This window comes from Papaver somniferum, chromosome 10, assembly GCF_003573695.1.
Source record: "Papaver somniferum cultivar HN1 chromosome 10, ASM357369v1, whole genome shotgun sequence".
NCBI classification, from domain to species: Eukaryota; Viridiplantae; Streptophyta; class Magnoliopsida; order Ranunculales; family Papaveraceae; genus Papaver; species Papaver somniferum.
In genome coordinates, this window is record NC_039367.1 from 63,045,755 (window position 1) to 63,065,610 (window position 19,856).

The window sequence follows — 19,856 nt, forward strand, 5'->3', positions numbered from 1 at the left end:
ACATATCAATGAAAAATGGTTTGATATGACAAAAACATCCGTAAAATATTATCTTTTCCTACTGAAGTTGATCATCATTGTGCACATAAACCAAGAGATTCGTTCTTAATACTACGTTTATATAGTTGGAATTGCGCGACCTCGATATGATTTGTTGGGGAATACAATTTTTAATGGAATAATTGATATTTGCCGATGCTATATCAAAGTTAACATTACGAACCAGTAAATACACAAAATTGATATATATACTTGAAATATAACATATTAATCTTGTGAATAAAGATGTTTCATAATTGTTTTTGATTGAAACAATTCTACCACTGATACATGTTAAATGACATGCTTCAAATATAAGCACTATTTATATTCAACAAGATAATTCAAAGCCTTATATTTTGAAGGATGAGTGAGACTTTAAAAAAGTGGCATCAATCGATGAGTTCAATATTTAACTCATGCGTCAGCCTGCAAAGTGTTCATATATGAATACTTTGCACCTCAGCTTCTTAATAACAATAAAGGGTATACAACATTACTTGGCTCTTAATACCGTTGATAAACAATTTCAGAGGTAAAATATGCTTTTAACAATATGCATCACGTACTATCAATAAGGTTTTATATAATGCACTATCAATACGATATTTACTGTTGATTGGTTACCAAAATTTTTAAAAGAGAACCCTCCCGGAAGATTAACTTACATCTTTCTAACCCCCAAATGTAACTTTCTTTCTTCCCATTTTTCAAGAAACAAAAGGCCACGGTAAGTGATGTTTTTGTCAACGTATTCCCAACTACCTTCATCAACGATAACTCATATTTGTTGGTCTTATAGATGAAAAATAATATAAGAACTTGTGGAAAGCCTAATGCCAATGAACGCATTCCGGGTAGGCAATAAAAAGGTGTTGGACTTGTCCAAACTCATCAAATTTATTTTGGACCTGTAGTTATGCCTCACCGCCAACCACATCAATTGTTGCGTCACACAGATAAATCTATTCTGATAGAAAAATCTGTCTCCCACAGAAATACCTATGAATTTTTGTTCAATCTTTTGATAAATCAAGCTGAACATGAACCAATTAATAATACGGTCTTATAATCCCGAAGAACAGTCTAGAAATATCAATCACCTCACAATAACTTAACTATATGGTAGTAGAACAAGTTATTATGGAATTACAAAGAATGAGACGAAGATCCTTTTGATTACCTTTTATATCTTACCTATCGGAGATAAATCTCGAGTTAATCTTAGAGAAGATAATACTCAATACGATAGAACAAGTAATATCAGAACACATAACTAAAGAGAAAATATTTGGATTTGGATTCAGAATCCCAATGAAGTCTTCAAGTCGTTAACTATAATGGTTTTAGGAAAAACCAAGGTTAAAGGAGAATCGACTCTAGTACGCAACTAGTATCACACATGAGGTGTGGGATTAGGTTTTCTAGTTGCTAGAGTTCTCCCTTATATAGTCTTCAAATTAGGGTTTTATAACTTTGAAACAAAGCAATCAATATTCACCGTTAGATGAAAACCTGATTTAAGATTCAAGCTAAGTTTGCTTAAAACCAAAGAAATATCTCTCCACCGTTAGATGGTCTTAGCTTGTTGCACACAAGTTAAATATACCTTCATTTAGATATGGGTAACCGTACCTAAACGTGTATATTGAGTTGGCTCAACAATTCACGTGCAACAAGCACTTGGCAGTTACTATTCGACCAAAAATTCGGGTCGGATACTGGACAACCCTCAATGGTATTTACCCGTGCAATTCGACTCTACTGAAAACCCACCACAACTGTTACTTCTGACTCAGCAATTCACGAAAATTTTTATTCAGACGCTGACCCAAGCTGAGTCACTTTCTGATTGGATCATATCTTATTGCAATTTGGTCGACTCTACTGAAAACCCTCCTCATCAGTCTCTGACAAGACAAGGGGTTTCAATAATAAGGTTTCTTTGCACCACTTTTCCATTGAGGCAACCATCAAACACAAAAAATGGGTAAAAATACTTCAACCTCACTCACATCCTGTTTTTACTAACGCCTTAGTGCCCAGTGCTATGTTTTTTGACAGGTTGCTTTCCAAAGTACCATTAGCCATGGTCGACCAAGTCAACAAGTTCTTAGCTGTCCACACCAATCACAAGTACAACTACTTTGGCATCTTCGGCAATTGCTATCCACTTCAGTCACGACAAGGCTAAAAGACATCCCGTGAATTTTTTTCAAATTAAAGTTAGTCACATCAACATCACCCTCACTGTCTCATTCTTTATTTTTTCTACCCCAAGTGAACATAACCCTCACACATATTTCTTTCTCTGGTCTCACAAATCCATTTTAATGGCCTCCACCTCCAACTCTAACACACCATTCATTGAGAACCTGGTAAAGAAAATGAACTCAGCCTTAACCATCCCAGAGGATTTGTTCCCAGAAGTCTTTATCAATGCTGAGAACATCAAAACCAAACAGGTCCAAGACCGGAAAGGATGTTTCATTGGCAAGCTTTGTAGTAACATTTTCTTCCAAACATCCAGAGTTAGCAACTTCATTAATGCTCATGGGAAATGATAGGGAGAATTGAGGTGGAAATATGGAACAAAAGAAGAAGCTTTTACATTCTCAGAACCACCAATGAAGAAGATTACTATACTTTGAGAAGTGGAGGAACTAGAGGGGTATTTGACAAGTTGATGGTTCTTGTACAAGTACCTGCAAAGGGCCCTGAACTCATTGATGAGGAAATGTTCTCTAATGTCATGATCTGGCTGCTAATCAAGAGAATTCTTACCCATATAATTCCAGACATACCAAATATCATTCAACCAATTGGTGTGTATCAAGGCTCCAAAAAAGCTTATAGAAGAGACAGATTTGAGAAAAATGTGGAAGTAAAGGTTACAATCAATGTAATTAGATCTCTTAAATTTGGAATAGAAGTTTTAGAAACACCAACCCTATCTCACTGGCTTGAGTGTGCCTATGCTCTCAATGGCATCAAATTCTGCAAGGTGTGTAGAATCCTAGATCAACCAAGCCCTCCATGCCCTGCACCTCCAAATCAAAACCACCCTGATTATCATCACTTACCAACACCCCAACCAGTTCCTGCTCCTATAACCCCTAGACAAAAAATAGTCCAAGCTGGAAAGGCTATCATCCACAGACACTATTCTGATGCAGATGTTGTTGTTGTGTTTGAAACAAAAATGAAAGCTTCTAAAAGATTGGAGCTTGAAAAGTCAATTGCAAACATTGCATCTACTTCAAACAATCACATCATCTTTGGAGCTCAGGCCCCTACAGCTGAAACTCAGGATTCCCCACATCCTGATATCTTAGCTTGTCAAATTAGAAACAAAAGATTAGACTTGGAAAAAAAATATTGCTGGCTCTTACAAGAAAAAGCTCCCAAAATGGAAGGATGCTGCTAGAACTACTCCCAATAAAAACAACAACACCTTAAGTAAGAGTGATGAGGAAGCTTCTTCTACTGATCTAGCTGTTGCTGAACAATTCTTCCCAGTCATCAACACCCCAAAGTACTTCCATGCTCCTTCCTTACCTACTTTGGCTCAAATCAAAGCAAACTTGGAAGCTGAGGCAATTAAGAAGCAAAAAGATTCTTGGAAGGCAAAGAAAAAAGATCATATTTTTGAGAATCTTGATGATATCTACCCCAATACCTCCTCTAACTCTCTTTCTTATTCCAAAATAAATAAGGCTATTACAAATGAAGATAATGTTGACTCTAACAACATGGAAATGACAAGTACTAAAAGATACAAGGATCATCTTGACTTCACTCAGGAGCAGATGGTCAACCCCCCCAACCCCATGACTAATGGCACTATGGACTGCTCTACTGCTGGAACAAGGGTATATAATCTCAACCTCAACTTTTACTTCTAGTATTATCTAATTATCTATTTTTTGCATGCCCTGCTCCATAAGCATTATGATAGTATTACTAGGAGGCTTTCCTCAAAGTATCCAGCAGTGTCATATTTTTGGAAATTCATTACTTCTTTAGCTTGGACTATTTTTTGTCTAGGGATGCCAAAAGATACCTCAATGACATGCTCAATAAACTCAATCCTGACATCATCTTTTTGTCTGAAACTAGACAAAAGCATGAAAAACTCAAGAAAACTATGCATGATTTAGGAGTCAACAATTTCTAGTATGTTCATCCTGGTGGGGCAAGTGGCACTGCTGGTGGTCTAGTCTTGATATGGAAAAGCAATCTATCACTGGAAATCTTAGATTGCTCTATAAATCATATCAACGCTGTCATCAGAATTGCCAACATCCCCCCTTGGTTATTTACAAGATATTATGGTAATCCTTATGACACTCAATCCAAGTTAAAATCTTGGAAAATTCTTGAGCAATCTGCTATCTCTAATAACTTACCTTGGCTGGTCATTGGAGATTTCAACTTCATTCTCCATGATACAAAAAAGTTTAGTACTCACCCCATTGATACCAATGAAGCTTCAATATTCAATGAAAAGATACAAAATTTGGATCTCATTGACCTTGGATTCTCTGGTTGCCCTTTCACTTGGTCCAACAAGAGAAAAGGTCATGCTCTAACTGAGCAAAGACTGGATAGAGGTCTAGCTAATGATAGTTGGCCGGATATTTATCCAAATACCACTATCAAAAATATGCTAGCCATTGGTTCTGATCACCACCCCATCTTATTAAATTCTAACCCTCACTGGAAGAATGGTAAGATTCCATTCAAAAATTTTGGTCCATGGTTAGATCATGATGATTGCAGGAAAATTATAGTTGAATGCTAGAAAAATATCACTCCAGGTTCAAGTGCTTTCTCAATTGCCAGAAAACTTAAAGACATCAAACTACAAATCAGAGTTTGGAACAAGGAAATTTATGGAAACATCAAAACCAACATTGAAGAATGCAAGCAACACTTAACCTGGTTGCATATTCACTACTTCAGAACTGACAGAGGACAAGACCTAGCTGATGCTAGAAAGTATCTCAAAAACTGGCATGACATAGAAGAGAAATTCTGGAAAACTAAGAGCAGGGATCAACTCATCAAGCTAGGAGATCAAAACACAAGTTACTTCCACATAGCCACAAAAAGCAGAGCAAGAAGTAATAAAATAGAAACTATTCAAACTGAAGATGATAACTGGATCACTGAGCATCAAGAGGTTAAAGACTGCTTTACCCACCACTTCTCTCATATGGCAACTCCTGAAATGACTAACCCCTCATCTGAAATAATCAACCTTATCCCTCCAACCATAACTGATGAACACAATACCACCCTCAACAGAAGACCTGAACTTGAAGAAATTAAAGTTATTTTATTTAGTATGGCAAATGACAAAGCTCCAGGGCCAGATGGATTCCCACCAAACTTGTTTAAACTCAACTGGTATATCATTGGTAATGATATTGTCTCAATGGTTCAACACTTCTTCCTCTCTGGGCATCTGCTAAACGAGATGAATGCCACATTCATAGCTCTCATCCCCAAGGTAGATAAAACTTACTTCCCCTAGTCACTTCAGACCTATCAGTCTCTGTAACACCACCTACAAAATCATCTCTAAACTCATAGCTCAAAGAATGAAGCCCTCACTAAACAGAATCATATCCCCATACCAATCTGCTTTCATCTCTGAGAGGCAAATATCTGACAATATAGCTATTTCTCATGAAATTATTCACACCATGAGGTCTAAAAGAGGAAAAAAAGGCAACTCTGGTTCTATGGGAATAAAAATTGATATGGCAAAGGCTTTTGACAGAGTGGATTGGGGCTTCCTAATGACAATTATGAAGAAAATTGGATTTGATGATCAATGGTGCAACAAGATCTATCAATGTATATCAACCTCCACATCAGTTGTTCTCATCAATGGTTCACCTGACAAATTCTTCAAACCCTCTAGAGGCCTAAGGCAAGGTGACCCTCTATCTCCTTATCTTTTTTTATTCTCCATGGAATCCCTTTCAAGAACTCTGCTGCATGCTGAGGAGATGGGCCTTATCCATGGGATAAAGATATGCAAAGTCGCACCTTCTATCCGCCACCTTCTATTTGCAGATGACTGCATGATCTTCTGTAAATCAAACACCATTGAAGCTCAAAATATCATGCAACTCCTTCAGACATTTGGAAGTACTTCTGGGAAACTAATCAACTTTCATAAATATGGAGTCTTCTTCAGCAAAAACACTAATCCAGATCTCATTCCTCTAATTAGCAATTATATGGGAGTTCAAGTCCTTCAGCTAGATGATAAATACTTAGGATCATCACTTTTCACACATAGAAGCAAAATCAACTCCTTCAAGCCTGGAGTAGAAAAATTGAAACTGAGATTCACTGGTTGGAAACATACACCTCTTAACCCTGCTGGCAGAGAGGTAATCATCAAATTTGTAACTTCATCAGCTTGCATTTACCAAATGAACTGCTTTAAAGTGCCTAAGAAAACCTGCAAAGACATCAATAATCTCCAAAGAGACTTCTTCTGGGGTAAGAATATAGAAAACCCTTCTGGTTATTATCCTAAAGCATAGACAACAATATGCAATCCAAAAGAATTGGGAGGTCTAGGATTCATGAATATGGAATTATTTAACAGCTCTATGATAACAAAAATTGGATGGAGACTTGAGCAGGATAATGACTCTTCATGGTACAAGCTTATGGATGCCAGATATGATGCCAGATATCTTCTAGGCAGAAATTTTCTTAGCATGGATACTAAATCAAAGGATGGGGACTCTTGGATATGGAAAGGAATCCTAGAAGGCATAAGCAACATAAAACAACATTGTTCCTGGAGGATTGGCAATGGCAGAAAGATCCAAATTTTGGAAGATTTATGGATCCCAAATACCACAGCAAGACTTCAAAAACCACAACACTGCTCACATTACATTGACAAGTTAGAAACATTGATCCTTCCTGGTGGAAATTGGGATGAAGTTCTAGTTTATACCATCTTTAGCATGGAGGAAGCTACTGTTATTTTTAATCTGCAGACACACCCAAATGAAGAAGACAGAATAATATGGAACTTCAATGATACAGGAGTTTTCTCTGTCAACGAGCTGTACAAGGAAAAAATAGATTATCTCTACAGAAATGATACTCCAACTGGAAATTGGGAAGCCATTTGGAACATGGATGTGGCTCCAGTTATCAAAATCTTTATTTGGAAATGTGCACATGGAGTTCTTCCCACAAATGCCAAAACAACTAGCATACTACATTACATCAATCCTATATGCACTGTTTGCAATAGTGGGGAAGAAGAAACCATGTCTCACATGTTCCTAAATTTCACTACTGCTACTTTAGTGTGGCAGGAAATTCTTGGCACCTCTCATACTCTCTTTGATAACAACACTATCTTCATTGAATGGATGAACTCCTGGTTTCAACTAGGAAACATTGACTGCAGCATCTCTGCCACCACTTGTTGGTATATCTGGAAAGCTAGATGTGATTTTATATTTAAACAAATTCAGCCTAATGTGGGAGTTATTTCTCTCAGAATTAAGCAGCATTTGTGCACACATAATAGAATTCATGCAATGCCAGATCATATCATTAACAACTTCCCTCTTTTACCAGGGGAAGCTGACACTGCTCTGCAACAAGCCAATACTCTTTACAATCGGAATGCAAAAGCAGGATTTGGGAAACATATCAGTATCTGCACTCTATAAGATTATGAGAACTCAGTATATTACACTGCCTTAACTATGACAGATTTTGCAGGAAACATCATTGGCTCTAGAGGACATCCAAAATACCATGGAGAAGGGGGAGTCACAGGAGGAGCAGACCTAGCTTTCCAGTGGGCCAAAGAGATGCAACACACAAACATTGCAATATCTGCTGAATCAATGTACATCCTAGACCGTTTCAAGTTACTATACAATGAAGTTGCTCAAGGAAGATTTCACCTTAATTACTATGAAAGAAGAAAAAGTCAAGAAGACAATAGTAGAAATATGGTCATAAATCCCATATCTTTTGTTTTACTAAATCTTAGTATTGTCAATCGTAGTCAAAATATGGAATCTTTTAAATTAGCTCTATTTTGTAAGAACAAAGCTGGCAGGCTGAGTGGTGCGTCCACAGCCGTTGCCAACATAACTCCTTTGTACTTCTCTTAGTGCCTTTCTAGGCCTAAGATTTTCCTATAAAAAAAAGTTGGCTCAACAATAGTTAACCGAAGTTAGCCATATGAACGCTTTTCTATTAACCACATTCATCTAACATTTCTAGATCAAATGATAATCAAATGAATCTAATTGTGTTACTCATAGAGGTTTTCAATTGTATATTCTCATAGAAGTATACAAGACACAATTGAAACAAAGTCGGATTAATTCAAGAGAATCAATTCATGAACATTAAGCCACGGTTTGCAAAGATTGCATTCCTTAATTTATATATGTATTTGTTCATGAGTATGAAACCATTGTTAACCGATTTTAGAACATAAACATGTTAGACTTTTTTGTGTTTTGCGCAACAAATCTCCATTTGGTTAAACTCATCTTGTTTATACTATGTTAAGTCGGATTAGTCTTAATCTGCATTAAGGCATGTTTATGGTTTTAATCATGTATTAAGGACTAGCTTAAGGTTAATGCTAGATAAGGTTGAGTCAAATCATGACATGTCCTTTAGCTTGACATGTCATATGTGATGTCCAATGTATCCATGAAGTGTCATCCTACTCATGATGGAAAGGTTGGAGTTGACATGTGGCAAGCATGACTAGGACTCACTTCTAGCCTCATATATTTTATAAAGCAAAATCAGTTTTCATGCATCATGAAGTAATGTGAGGAAATAGAAGTTGATAATAAGTCATGAAAGGTTAGGTGTCTTGAGTGTTTCTATTTCCTTGTTCTCATCTTGTTTTAGTATGAATCATATGTAGTGTTATATTTATATGTGGTGCTTTTCAGTGAGTTGTTGAATATGCTAATACTAGGTTCAAGTCTAATTTCAACTTGTAGTGAGCTTATAAGTTGTCTAATGGTAAAGCATAAAGGTTATGGAGCTGAAATTCCAACATTCAACTTCTATTTCACCTAGTTATAACATATTCAGCAGCTAGGGTGATTGTATGGTTGAGGTTTTGGATTGTTTTCCTTCTAAGGTTATAGTTCTTCTCATATGCGGTGATTCGGTACTTCATACTTGATGTTGTGGGGTTGTAAAATCGTTATAGCAAGTATTGGAGCAGTTGTAGAAGATTCGTGTATCACAATCAAGGTTTGTTCACATCTGCGATGGATTTGGACTTCTCAAAATAGTGTATTCTGTTCAAGTACAAGGTCTGAATTTTTTCTGTTTTGAGAAATTGTAACTTGTACAATCTATAGCTTTCATTACTCGACTAAGTGTTGCCAAAGTGATGCTTTGAGAGTATGTGGAAGTGTTTTAACGAGAATTATGTGATTGTGGTGGTTTGTTTTGATTCATTCAGAAATTGTAAACACGAATCTTTCCCAAAGGTGTTTTGTGTTTATGAAATTTGATGTGAATCAAGTTTCATATGAGTGAAAGCTTTTCATATGAGAATTTATTCTTAAACTTATTAGGACTCATTGTATGTCGTAATTTCTGCCCAAAGGTGATTTGCGATGATACATGGTCTTGTTTTTGAGTTTAAGATGTTATTGTTCTTGCTTATTGATATGTTGTCTATATGGTATGTTATAGTATAGCAATATAAAGTGATAATAAGCATGTATGTGGTGTGCTTGAATCTGAATTTCAGTGGAATTGTGGTTGTGATTTATCATCAAGTTTATTCCATATTATGTTTGAATTTCAAATTCAGTGGGCGTGATATTTGTAGCTTGATTATAGCTTGTTTATCATCATTCTTACATTCTTGTGAGGTTTGTATGCTTATAAAGTAGTCTCCAGTTTGAGATGAAGCATACAGTCAATGAGAATATGATGTTTATGGCTTTATCATCATATTTGTTTCCTTATTTTTGTAAGGTGTTACATGCTCATAAAGTAGTCTCTGGTTTGAGACATATAGTTCTCATTCGATATCATTAAATGTCCTAAAGTTCTTGGTCTCATTATGAATACGAGCAAGACAATGGGGATATCATTAAGGAGAAAAAGCGGGTGGCGTAAGAGCATATGTAGTGCTGCTTGTATCGATTAAAGCCAAGCTAATAGAGTTGTAAGTGCAATTCAGTTGGCTAAGGCTCAGCCAAATGAAGTTTTTGAAGTTCAGTTTTTTTTTGGCGTAAAGTCAAGCCAATAAAATATTTTCTGTTTTGAAAAATAAAATGTTTTACTTGAGAATAGTAGGTCGTCTAGTTTTCTGATTATAGAGATGGCTTACGCATCTTAAATGTGACGTGTAGGTCTCTATAGTCGAAGGCTAGTGTACTATTTGACTCGGGTGTGCGGCTATCATAATAAGTTTCTGATAAAAGTTTTAAAAAGGTTTTGTTGCTTAAACAAGTGGGAGATGTTAGACTTTTTTTTTTTGTTTTGCGCAACAAATCTCCATTTGGTTAAACTAATCTTGTTTATACTATGTTAAGTCGGATTAGTCTTAATCTGCATTAAGGCATGTTTATGGTTTTAATCATGCATTAAGGACTAGCTTAAGGTTAATGCTAGATAAAGTTGAGTCAAAGCATGACATGTCCTTTAGCTTGACATGTGATATGTGTTGTCTAATGTATCCATGAAGTGTCATCCTACTCATGATGGAAAGGTTGGAGTTGACATGTGGCAAGCATGATTAAGACTCACTTCTAGCCTCATATGTTTTATAAAGCAAAATCAATTTTCATCCATCATGAAGTAATGTGAGAAAATAGAAGTTGATAATAAGTCATGAAAGGTTAGGTGTCTTGAGTGTTTCTATTTCCTTGTTCTCATCTTGTTTTAGTATGAATCATATGTAGTGTTATAGCTATATGTGGTGCTTTTCAGTGAGTTTTTGAGTATGATAATACTAGGTTCAAGTCTGATTTCAGCTTGTAGTGAGCTTATAAGATGTCTAGTGGTAAATCATAAAGGTTATGAAGCTGAAATTCCAATAAAACCAACTTCGTTTGCAAAAGAATATGCAAACTTAAGTTCCGGACATTGGTCACCTCCGAAAGTTCGCAAACGGGTATGCATACTGTCGTTCCGGACCGCAACTCAGGTGAAACCGTTTGCATACGGGTATGCAAACTTGGTTCACGGACTTTGACAGTAAAACCGTTCGCATACTGGTATGCATACTTGGTTCCCGGACCTGAATCACACTACAATAATTTGCATACTGGTATGCATACTGTGCTATATCCAGACAATGGTTAATTGTTCTAAACTCCCATTTCAATCGTTGAAACATCCTTAGAAGACGACAATAGCTGTCTCACACAAACTATTAGCTTATAAGTAATTTTCAAGTGATCGAATGATCAATACGAAACATTCCGAGTCTACATCAAATGACTGTCTCACACAAATCATGTAAGATGTTACAAGGAAATTTTCACATGATCATCTTTTGACTCATTGTTTAGTTTCCAACAAACAAATTGTTTCCAACTAAACTCGTCGAAAATAATGATGAATGTAGTTAAATCAAAAAGCTTTCCAACACATATTTCGAGAAAGATATAAGCGAGTTAAACTCGGCTCGAAATATTAAATGTGTATAATGTAAAGTCTACATAGCTATACGACTTAGTATCAATATGCGATAAAATAAAATAGATTTATGAGTGATAATTAAGTTTTAGTCTCCACATACCTTTTGTTGATGAATTTCCTCCAAGCTCTCCTCAATAGATCTTCGTCTTCAATCGATGAACGCCATAGTCTAAAGCTCAACTACACATTCTATCCTAATCCGTGACATGGCTATAAGTAGACTAGAAATCAATACTTATAATTTTGATCACCTAAACTTGACAAAAAAGCTTGAGATATCAACGCTTGTGAGTTCGACCGAGCATTGCTCTAGCAATCTCCCTCTTTGTCAATTTTAGTGACAAAACTATCAATATATATGGGTTATAAAATAAATAAACTTTGTAGATTCTCATCCAACATGCTTGATTTCCTTGGTTCTTCAAACATTCCTTGAATTCTTCATCACTCCAAGTACTCCAGTGATTCTGGACGTGTTCAACTCAGCATCATTGTTGTTGAAGTTCCGTAGCCATAACAATAAGAAAACATATGTTCTCAATTATTGTTATACAATGTCATAGTATTATTACACAACATCAAAGTTCAATTGTATCACAACTTTGACAATAATAGGGTGATATGTATCACTCCCCCTTAGTCACTACTTTATCTCACAATGAAAACCACTCCCCCTTTTTGTCAATATAAACTGGCAAAGGTACGAAAACTAACGGGATCATAATGAAATTCTCATAGAGACAATTCATGACTAAAAGAGAACATATAAACTTTGTTTCGATGATTTCACATAGTCGAAACTTAGTGTATTCATCAAGGAGTTTATAAAAATACAAGAAAACTCCTATAATATTCCATAGCCGCACTGCCCACAAAGATTTGGAAATTAAGCACAAGTTCAATTAAGAACTCTCCCCCATAAAATGTCATTCCCGAAAGAACAACAAGAGCGACCTTACTTTTATGAGAAAATAAGGATTTCGTTTGACATTTTGATACTAAACAGAAAAAAACTACTACTACTAGAAACAAATGTAGAATTGAAACAACACTTCACTGAAACTCCAAGCTTTTATTGCCCAAAAGATATTGATAGATCCAGGTGCAAGAAAAAAAGCTAGAAATCTAATGAACCAAAACAACACCAATGGACTGTCGTAAGTGTTTGAAACGTAGCAGTATCTAGAGGTTTGGTGAGAATGATGGGTCGTCGTAGGCTCAACAAATTAATAAATATATTTCCCACTAATTAACTAGTAATATAGCGGTAGTAAGAGATCGTTCCCGCAGAGAGTTATGTAATTGATAGGTTATTTGATCAGCAAAACAAAGTAAATAACAAAGGGGGTTTTTGGCTATAAGATATAAATAAAAATTAAAATAATAAAGAAAAGAGATGATCAAGGAATCTTTTGCCGTTACCAAGCGTTAACAGGATTAGAATACTTATCTATCTTCTGTTAGAATCATTCATCACCAATCGTAGAATAACAACTAGAGCAGTGTTATCCCCAAAGCTCCTTGTGTAACTTGATACCGAAGCGCTCGCATATCAAGTTCTATCCAACTGAACCACCAAGTAGAAGTACACTCAAGGTGTAACCCAATCGGAAGCTTTAAGTTATGTGAAATTAGATTGATCCTAGCAGTTAGACTCTTAGCACAAGGTACACTTACTAGTGTTTTCTTCACACATGATTGCTCTACAGAATCCCTCTGAGAGGTCTCACGTTCTATACTTGTGTAAGGTTTATTCAACAATTACACGAATATCCTAACCCTTTACTAGCAATAGAATGATCAATAGATGAATCCAATTGTACACTTGAACAATCTAGAAATCAATCATAAACCCTAGATATAGTGAAAACAAAAGATGATGATTAAAACTCTCAATAGATTTGTATTAATAATAAAGCTTCACGCTTAGAACATTAAATTCTTCCTTAATCAACAAAGGATTTAGCCACTCATATTACAAAGAAGATGAATAATGGTGGTTTCCCCCTAAAGGGGTAAACCCTAGGTTTTTGATGTAAAACTTGTGATATGAGATGATATTCGATATATCCCAATGTGAAAGGCCTAATACCTATTTATATAGGTTTACATTGCTTGGCCATCAAGTATCTAGTTCGGTTCCAGAACCCGACCCGAAAATACGAAATAAAGACCCTAACCGTGACCTTAGGCCTTCAAAAGTATGCATACCAGTTTTTATATTCGTTGAGTATGCGTACCGGTATGCGTACTTCAAATTCCAGCAGAAATTTTCGGAACTAAAGTATGCGTACCCGTTTGCATACTTTACTGTCATCGGTATCCGATAAAAAGCTTGTTTTGGACACAACTTCTTCGTCCGAACTCGGAATGACCTCATTATTTTTTCATTGTTTTCATCTTTCAATTATCTTAAAGATGGTGATGGGAAATCCTTAATTTGAATGAGTTAAGATCGGTCTTTGGCCCTTCTCTAGATTTTGAGTGTTTTGCTCCGTTTTGTCGCACTTCTTCCACTTCTATTGGACTTGGTCACTTGGATACTTGGGATACTTCTCTTCCTAGATCTTTTCAGCACTTTGTAGCTCCTTTTTGGATGATTCACCTAATAGAGGTCAAATAAGAGAAAACAAGAGAAAATATGGAATGGATACTAAAATCATATGAATTATGCACTTATCAAATTCCTCCACACTTAGCTTTTTCTAGTCCTCGAGCAAACTAATCAAAACAAATCCTGAATACAACAACTCCATGTCGTTGAGAAAACGGTGACACTTAGCATGTATAATAAGCCTTTGAACCCCTAGGTGTCCCTAGTGGACGAGTTATAGTCTCGTGAGGGTTTACAAGAGGTATACCCACAAAACCTACTCCAATTTCTCACCTTGGAAGAACCACTAAGGATAAACACAAGTAGCAGCTAAATAATTAGCCTGCACAAGTTCATTAGCTGCAAACATCCCACAAACATTCCAATCATCACACGTAAGCAATTACTTAGTGTGACATTCAACCTAATTGCAAAACTTTACTAAGATTTCATCGTACTTGTTGCAACGTTTTCCACAAAACTCGCATACTGAAATCACATGGATATATAAGAAAATGGAAGTAGAAAAGTAAAGTGTGCAAATGTTGACTAAAGTGAAAGATGTTACCCACAATACTTGTATGAATGTCGTCAAAGGATTTTTATTTATAGCGCAGTAATTGAGAGAAGCACCCATTTAACTCGGCCACATGATTAGATACTCTAAGCGCATGTTCCTTTTCAGCAAATATGTGATAGTTGTCTTGGATCCTGCATTCCAAGCTTGTTTAGGCGATGGAGACAGGGACAATGTTTCACACATACTGCTATCCAAGTATCGAGAACCTCATCAATAGTCTTTTTGACTTGCTATATAATGATGATATGGTTTTTGTTTCATCGACAACATGATTAATCTAAAATTCCGGACCTATCATTTATTAGTGTTGATAAATGAAGAGGAGCCTTATTTATTTATTTATTTTTTTGAAAGATGCCAATGCAGGCTTATATTAATCATATAAAATCATCATATACATTATCAAGTGGTAAGAAATTGGAAGGGAGTCTAGCAACAAGTTGAGCCCCGACCGCTTTTTAGATGACAACACCTAACCTGTGGAAAAGAAAATCTCCAGCTTTGACATTTGCATCATTACTAGCCATATAATTATGAAGCCTCTTTAGGAATATGATAGTGTCATCGCCGAGCTCACCTAAAGTAGTGAAGGCAAGGACCCTCAAACCCAACCCATGATCCGTGAATTTCTCAAGATATTTAACACATTTGCGATCAATAGCATTGGAAAGGGTTTTCCCTGGGGTAAAAGCACGTACTCCATCACCTGTGAAGGGAGAAACACCTGTCACATCCATGCACACATCACGCCCATCAATCCAGTTATAAACTAGAATGTCCGCAGGTCTTAAGTCCAAGCCATTATTATAAAGGAGACCTAAGTTGACTTCTTTTCTAGCTGGAACACCTGCACGGTAACACATGTCAGCGATTTTGTCACGAACAAGATCATGACGAAACTTAAGCCCAACCTCCTTGACACAATGTAGAGCGTGATCTCCAAAAATATCCATGTCTCTGCCACAACAAGGACAAGTACTCCCCTCCTCAAAAAGTGGTATACCCATTCTATAACACATAACCACATTGAATTGTATAAGACCCATCTTCTGATTAAGATCGTCAACTGGAACATACAACAAGTAGTCTTGTGCATGTTTAATCTTGTTGCACTGCCACAGAGCATCATCACGTGCAGAAAAAATAAAGTTGAGGGGTAACTCTTTCATCACAGCATTAAAATATCTAACCACCAAAGAACGCATAGATTGGGGGGCGGTATGATGGATACTAAGTTGTGCGTCGGCAATACTACATACTTGGTTGTAAGCACTTATAGCATTCTTTAGACTAGGACTACAACCATACACGTCTGAGTGACGCAAGATGTTATTCTGTTGCAAAATAGTTTGCAAGCTGGAAGCAACATAACCATATTGCATAATATCATACATAGTATAGACACCTGCGCCACCATGTTGAATAGGTAAAGTAACTAACCTTTATTGAAGCTTACCAAATCCTGGGCCATCACCCGTGACCAGGTGCTGAAGATATGTCATCAAAAACTCATCAAACAAAGGCTGAGCTTCACTCAAATGTGTTGGTTTGTCCGTACGCATTGAGAAATAAAGCCTAGAAACCCCCATACAATTGCGCAGAAGAAGAAGCTCACGCTGTGGGTCTTTAAGCTTCTTGATAGCGTCCATTAAGGATGTAGTTTTCTGAACCTTTTTAACAACAAACTCTCTACAGAACAGATCATTCATACTCACTGGCCTACCCCAATAATTTTACACCGTCTGAGGGTCTGCTAATGTCATCTGTAAAAACACCTGGCAACAGGCTTCTGTCATCGACTATAGGCCAATAAATCTCTGTCTTGGCCACGTTAAGATGTAGGACAAGCGTCGGGCCTTCTTGTTTAACTATCTCCAAGGCTTTAGCCTCCATAAGCGTGTCGCCAATCAAAGTCCGGAAAAACAAACAAACGATTACCTTGCTACAACTTCCACGACAGTATCAGGATCCCACCAAATCACTTTAGAGAAACATAAAACTGCAAAAATAAAGAAAGTAATTCAGTAATAATTAATTGCGAGGATGACTCTTTCAAATGACTACCATAGTTGAGTTCGCATTCAATTATGAACGTATATATTTAAGGATTTTAGAACGAGAGAGTGGAACTCAATCTACAGTCGTAAGAACTGTTTCAACCTAAAAGGTTTAGAGTGTCATCCTAAATAGCTCATAATTAACTCCAAAAGATGAAGTCTCAAGAATGCAAAAAATCAAAGAGTATTATTTATTTATTTTTTATTCAAGCCAAACATGTTTAACAACTCCCCCACACTTAAACTCCACATTGTCCTCAATGTTCACAACCGAAAATTCTGATTTCTGACATAACAGTCCTGAAAAACTCGAAAAATGTACAAATGGATAGGGAACTAGGAAAAACATCCTAAACAAAAGTTGTTAGCCTGCGTCTTTTATATAACATGTCAAAAGGGAATAGTGTTTTGATAAACGGTCTGACTTTTATGACCTCCGGACTGACAGACGTGCAATCTGAAAAAGTTCTGGAAAAATACCGAAACTCAAATGTCCAGGCCTATCGCTCCAACTTAACAGACTCCGAATTCAGATTTTATTTCTGGAAAAGAAAGGTGAGTCTGTACTCTTTAAGAGTTGGGGTCAACCACTCAAATCGGACTCCGTATGAAGTCTCGAGATTTGTTTTCGTAACAAGTGCGCAGTCAGAATTTTTTGACGAGAATTCGTCAAAACTTTCATTATGGACATAGGACTTCGTAAAATCTAAGATGGGTATGCAAAATATGATATTAAAAACTAATAAAATTAAAAACAAAAGGGGTAGAGATACAAACCGATGGGTTGCCTCCCATGTAGCGCTTGGTTTAACGTCGTCATCCCGACGTTATTGTTATCGTCCGTACACCAATAATCTGAAAATTTGGTAATCCTTCCAGACAACAATCTGCAATTAAAATAATAGCTTCACAAAAATGTTAGCACAAAATATAAATATTGAAGCTATCACTTTCTTGAAGTTTTCCCCACACTTAGTCCTTTCTACACTCGGAAGTGGATAGAGAACATAGAATTCGGGAACTTCAAAAGGTTCCTCAGCTTGGTGAACCTGCACAATTCTCGAATCAAACACATCAAGTGGTGGATACTTAGAAGTAAAATAATTTTTAATATTTTTAGAAGCACAAATACACAATCCTTCAATTTGGGAAGGAGGATCAAAAGATTTATAAATATACAAAGGATTAGACAAACCTTCAACAATCTCTTGTATTACAGGATCCTCAACATTCTTAAAGAATTACAATGAATTATTTACCTCAATTTTATCGTGGTCCTCTATCAAACTATTTAGCGATTTTTCGTCTGCTTCAACCGTAATCTTAAAATCATTATAATCCTTGCAAGCTCAATTGGGGCTTCCACGACTTTAACCAATTTGATTTCATCCTCAATCTTAATCTCTTCAACAGCCTCGTCATCGGAATCAGAATCCTCTTCTAGAAAGTCTAGTTCATTGATGCAACTCATAATATCTCCGTTTGAGTACGTTACACCATTTATAACAATAGATATGTCATACCCAATCTCCTCCTTTTGAATAGGCGAAGGATCTTTATTATGATCTGGAGTTGGAATAATCGTATCATTATTGCAAGGACTTTCGAGATGTGGTTCATCTTCATCGGAATCACTGTCAACCTCAAAATCATCAACATCATAACAACGTTCGAATTCCATGTCTATGGCCTTGTTAATTCCGTCAAGAATCTCTTGTGATGCACCGACTTTTTCTAGCTGCTCGTGTTGCTTAAAAAGTTTTCTGACATTAACACGCTTTCCACTGTTGTGCACAATCTCCTCTTTTGGAAAGAGTGAAGGAAAAACACGATGAAGAGGAGTAGGTCTTGATTCAGTATGATCACTCTTTAGCTCCAAACTCTCTGTCATCTGTTCATTACTAGAAAACAATTGATCAGAAGCATAATTATCCTTCCATCCTCATGATTGTTCACTTACATGCACGTCATGTATGAGAATATCCATAAGGTTCTGTGGGATATTGATCATAGCCAAAAGATTGGTTTTGATTATACCCATAGGATGGTTGGTAGTTTTCATATGAATGAGATTGAAAACCATATTGATTACCATTGTTGTATGTGTAATCTTGTACTCCGTACATATTATTTCTGTAAGGAAACATGACGACTCACAAGAAAGAGAAAATCAAAACAAAAATAAGAACAAGCTAAACAAATAACAAATCAATTAGCGACTTCTCCCCGGCAGTGGCGCAAAAATTTGATGGGCTGTCATAGGCTCAAAAAATTAATAAATATATTTCCCACTAATTAACTAGTAATATAGCGATAGTAAGAGATCGTTCCCACAGAGAGCTGTGTAATTGATAGGTTATTTGATCAGCAAAACAAAGTAAATAACAAAGGGGGGTTTTGGTTATAAGATATAAATAAAAATACAATAATAAGGAAAAGAGATGATCAAGGAATCCTTCGCCGTTACCAAGCGTTGACAGGATTAGAATACTTATCTATCTTCTATTAGAATCATTCATCACCAACCGTAGAATAACAACTAGAGAAGTGTTATCCCCAACGCTCCTTGTGTAACTTGATACCTAAGCGCTTGCATATCAAGTTATATCCAACCGAACCACCAAGTAGTAGCGCACTCAAGGTGTAACCCAATCGGAAGCTTTAAGTTATGTGAGCTTAGATTGATCCCAGCAGTTAAACTCTTAGCGCAAGGTCCACTTACTAGTGTTGTCTTCACACATGATTGATCTACAGAATCCCTCTGGGAGATCTCACGTTCTCTACTTGTGTAAGGGTTATTCAACAATTACACGGATATCCTAACCCTTTACTAGCAATAGAATGATCAATAGATTAATCCAATTGTACACTTGAATAATCTAGA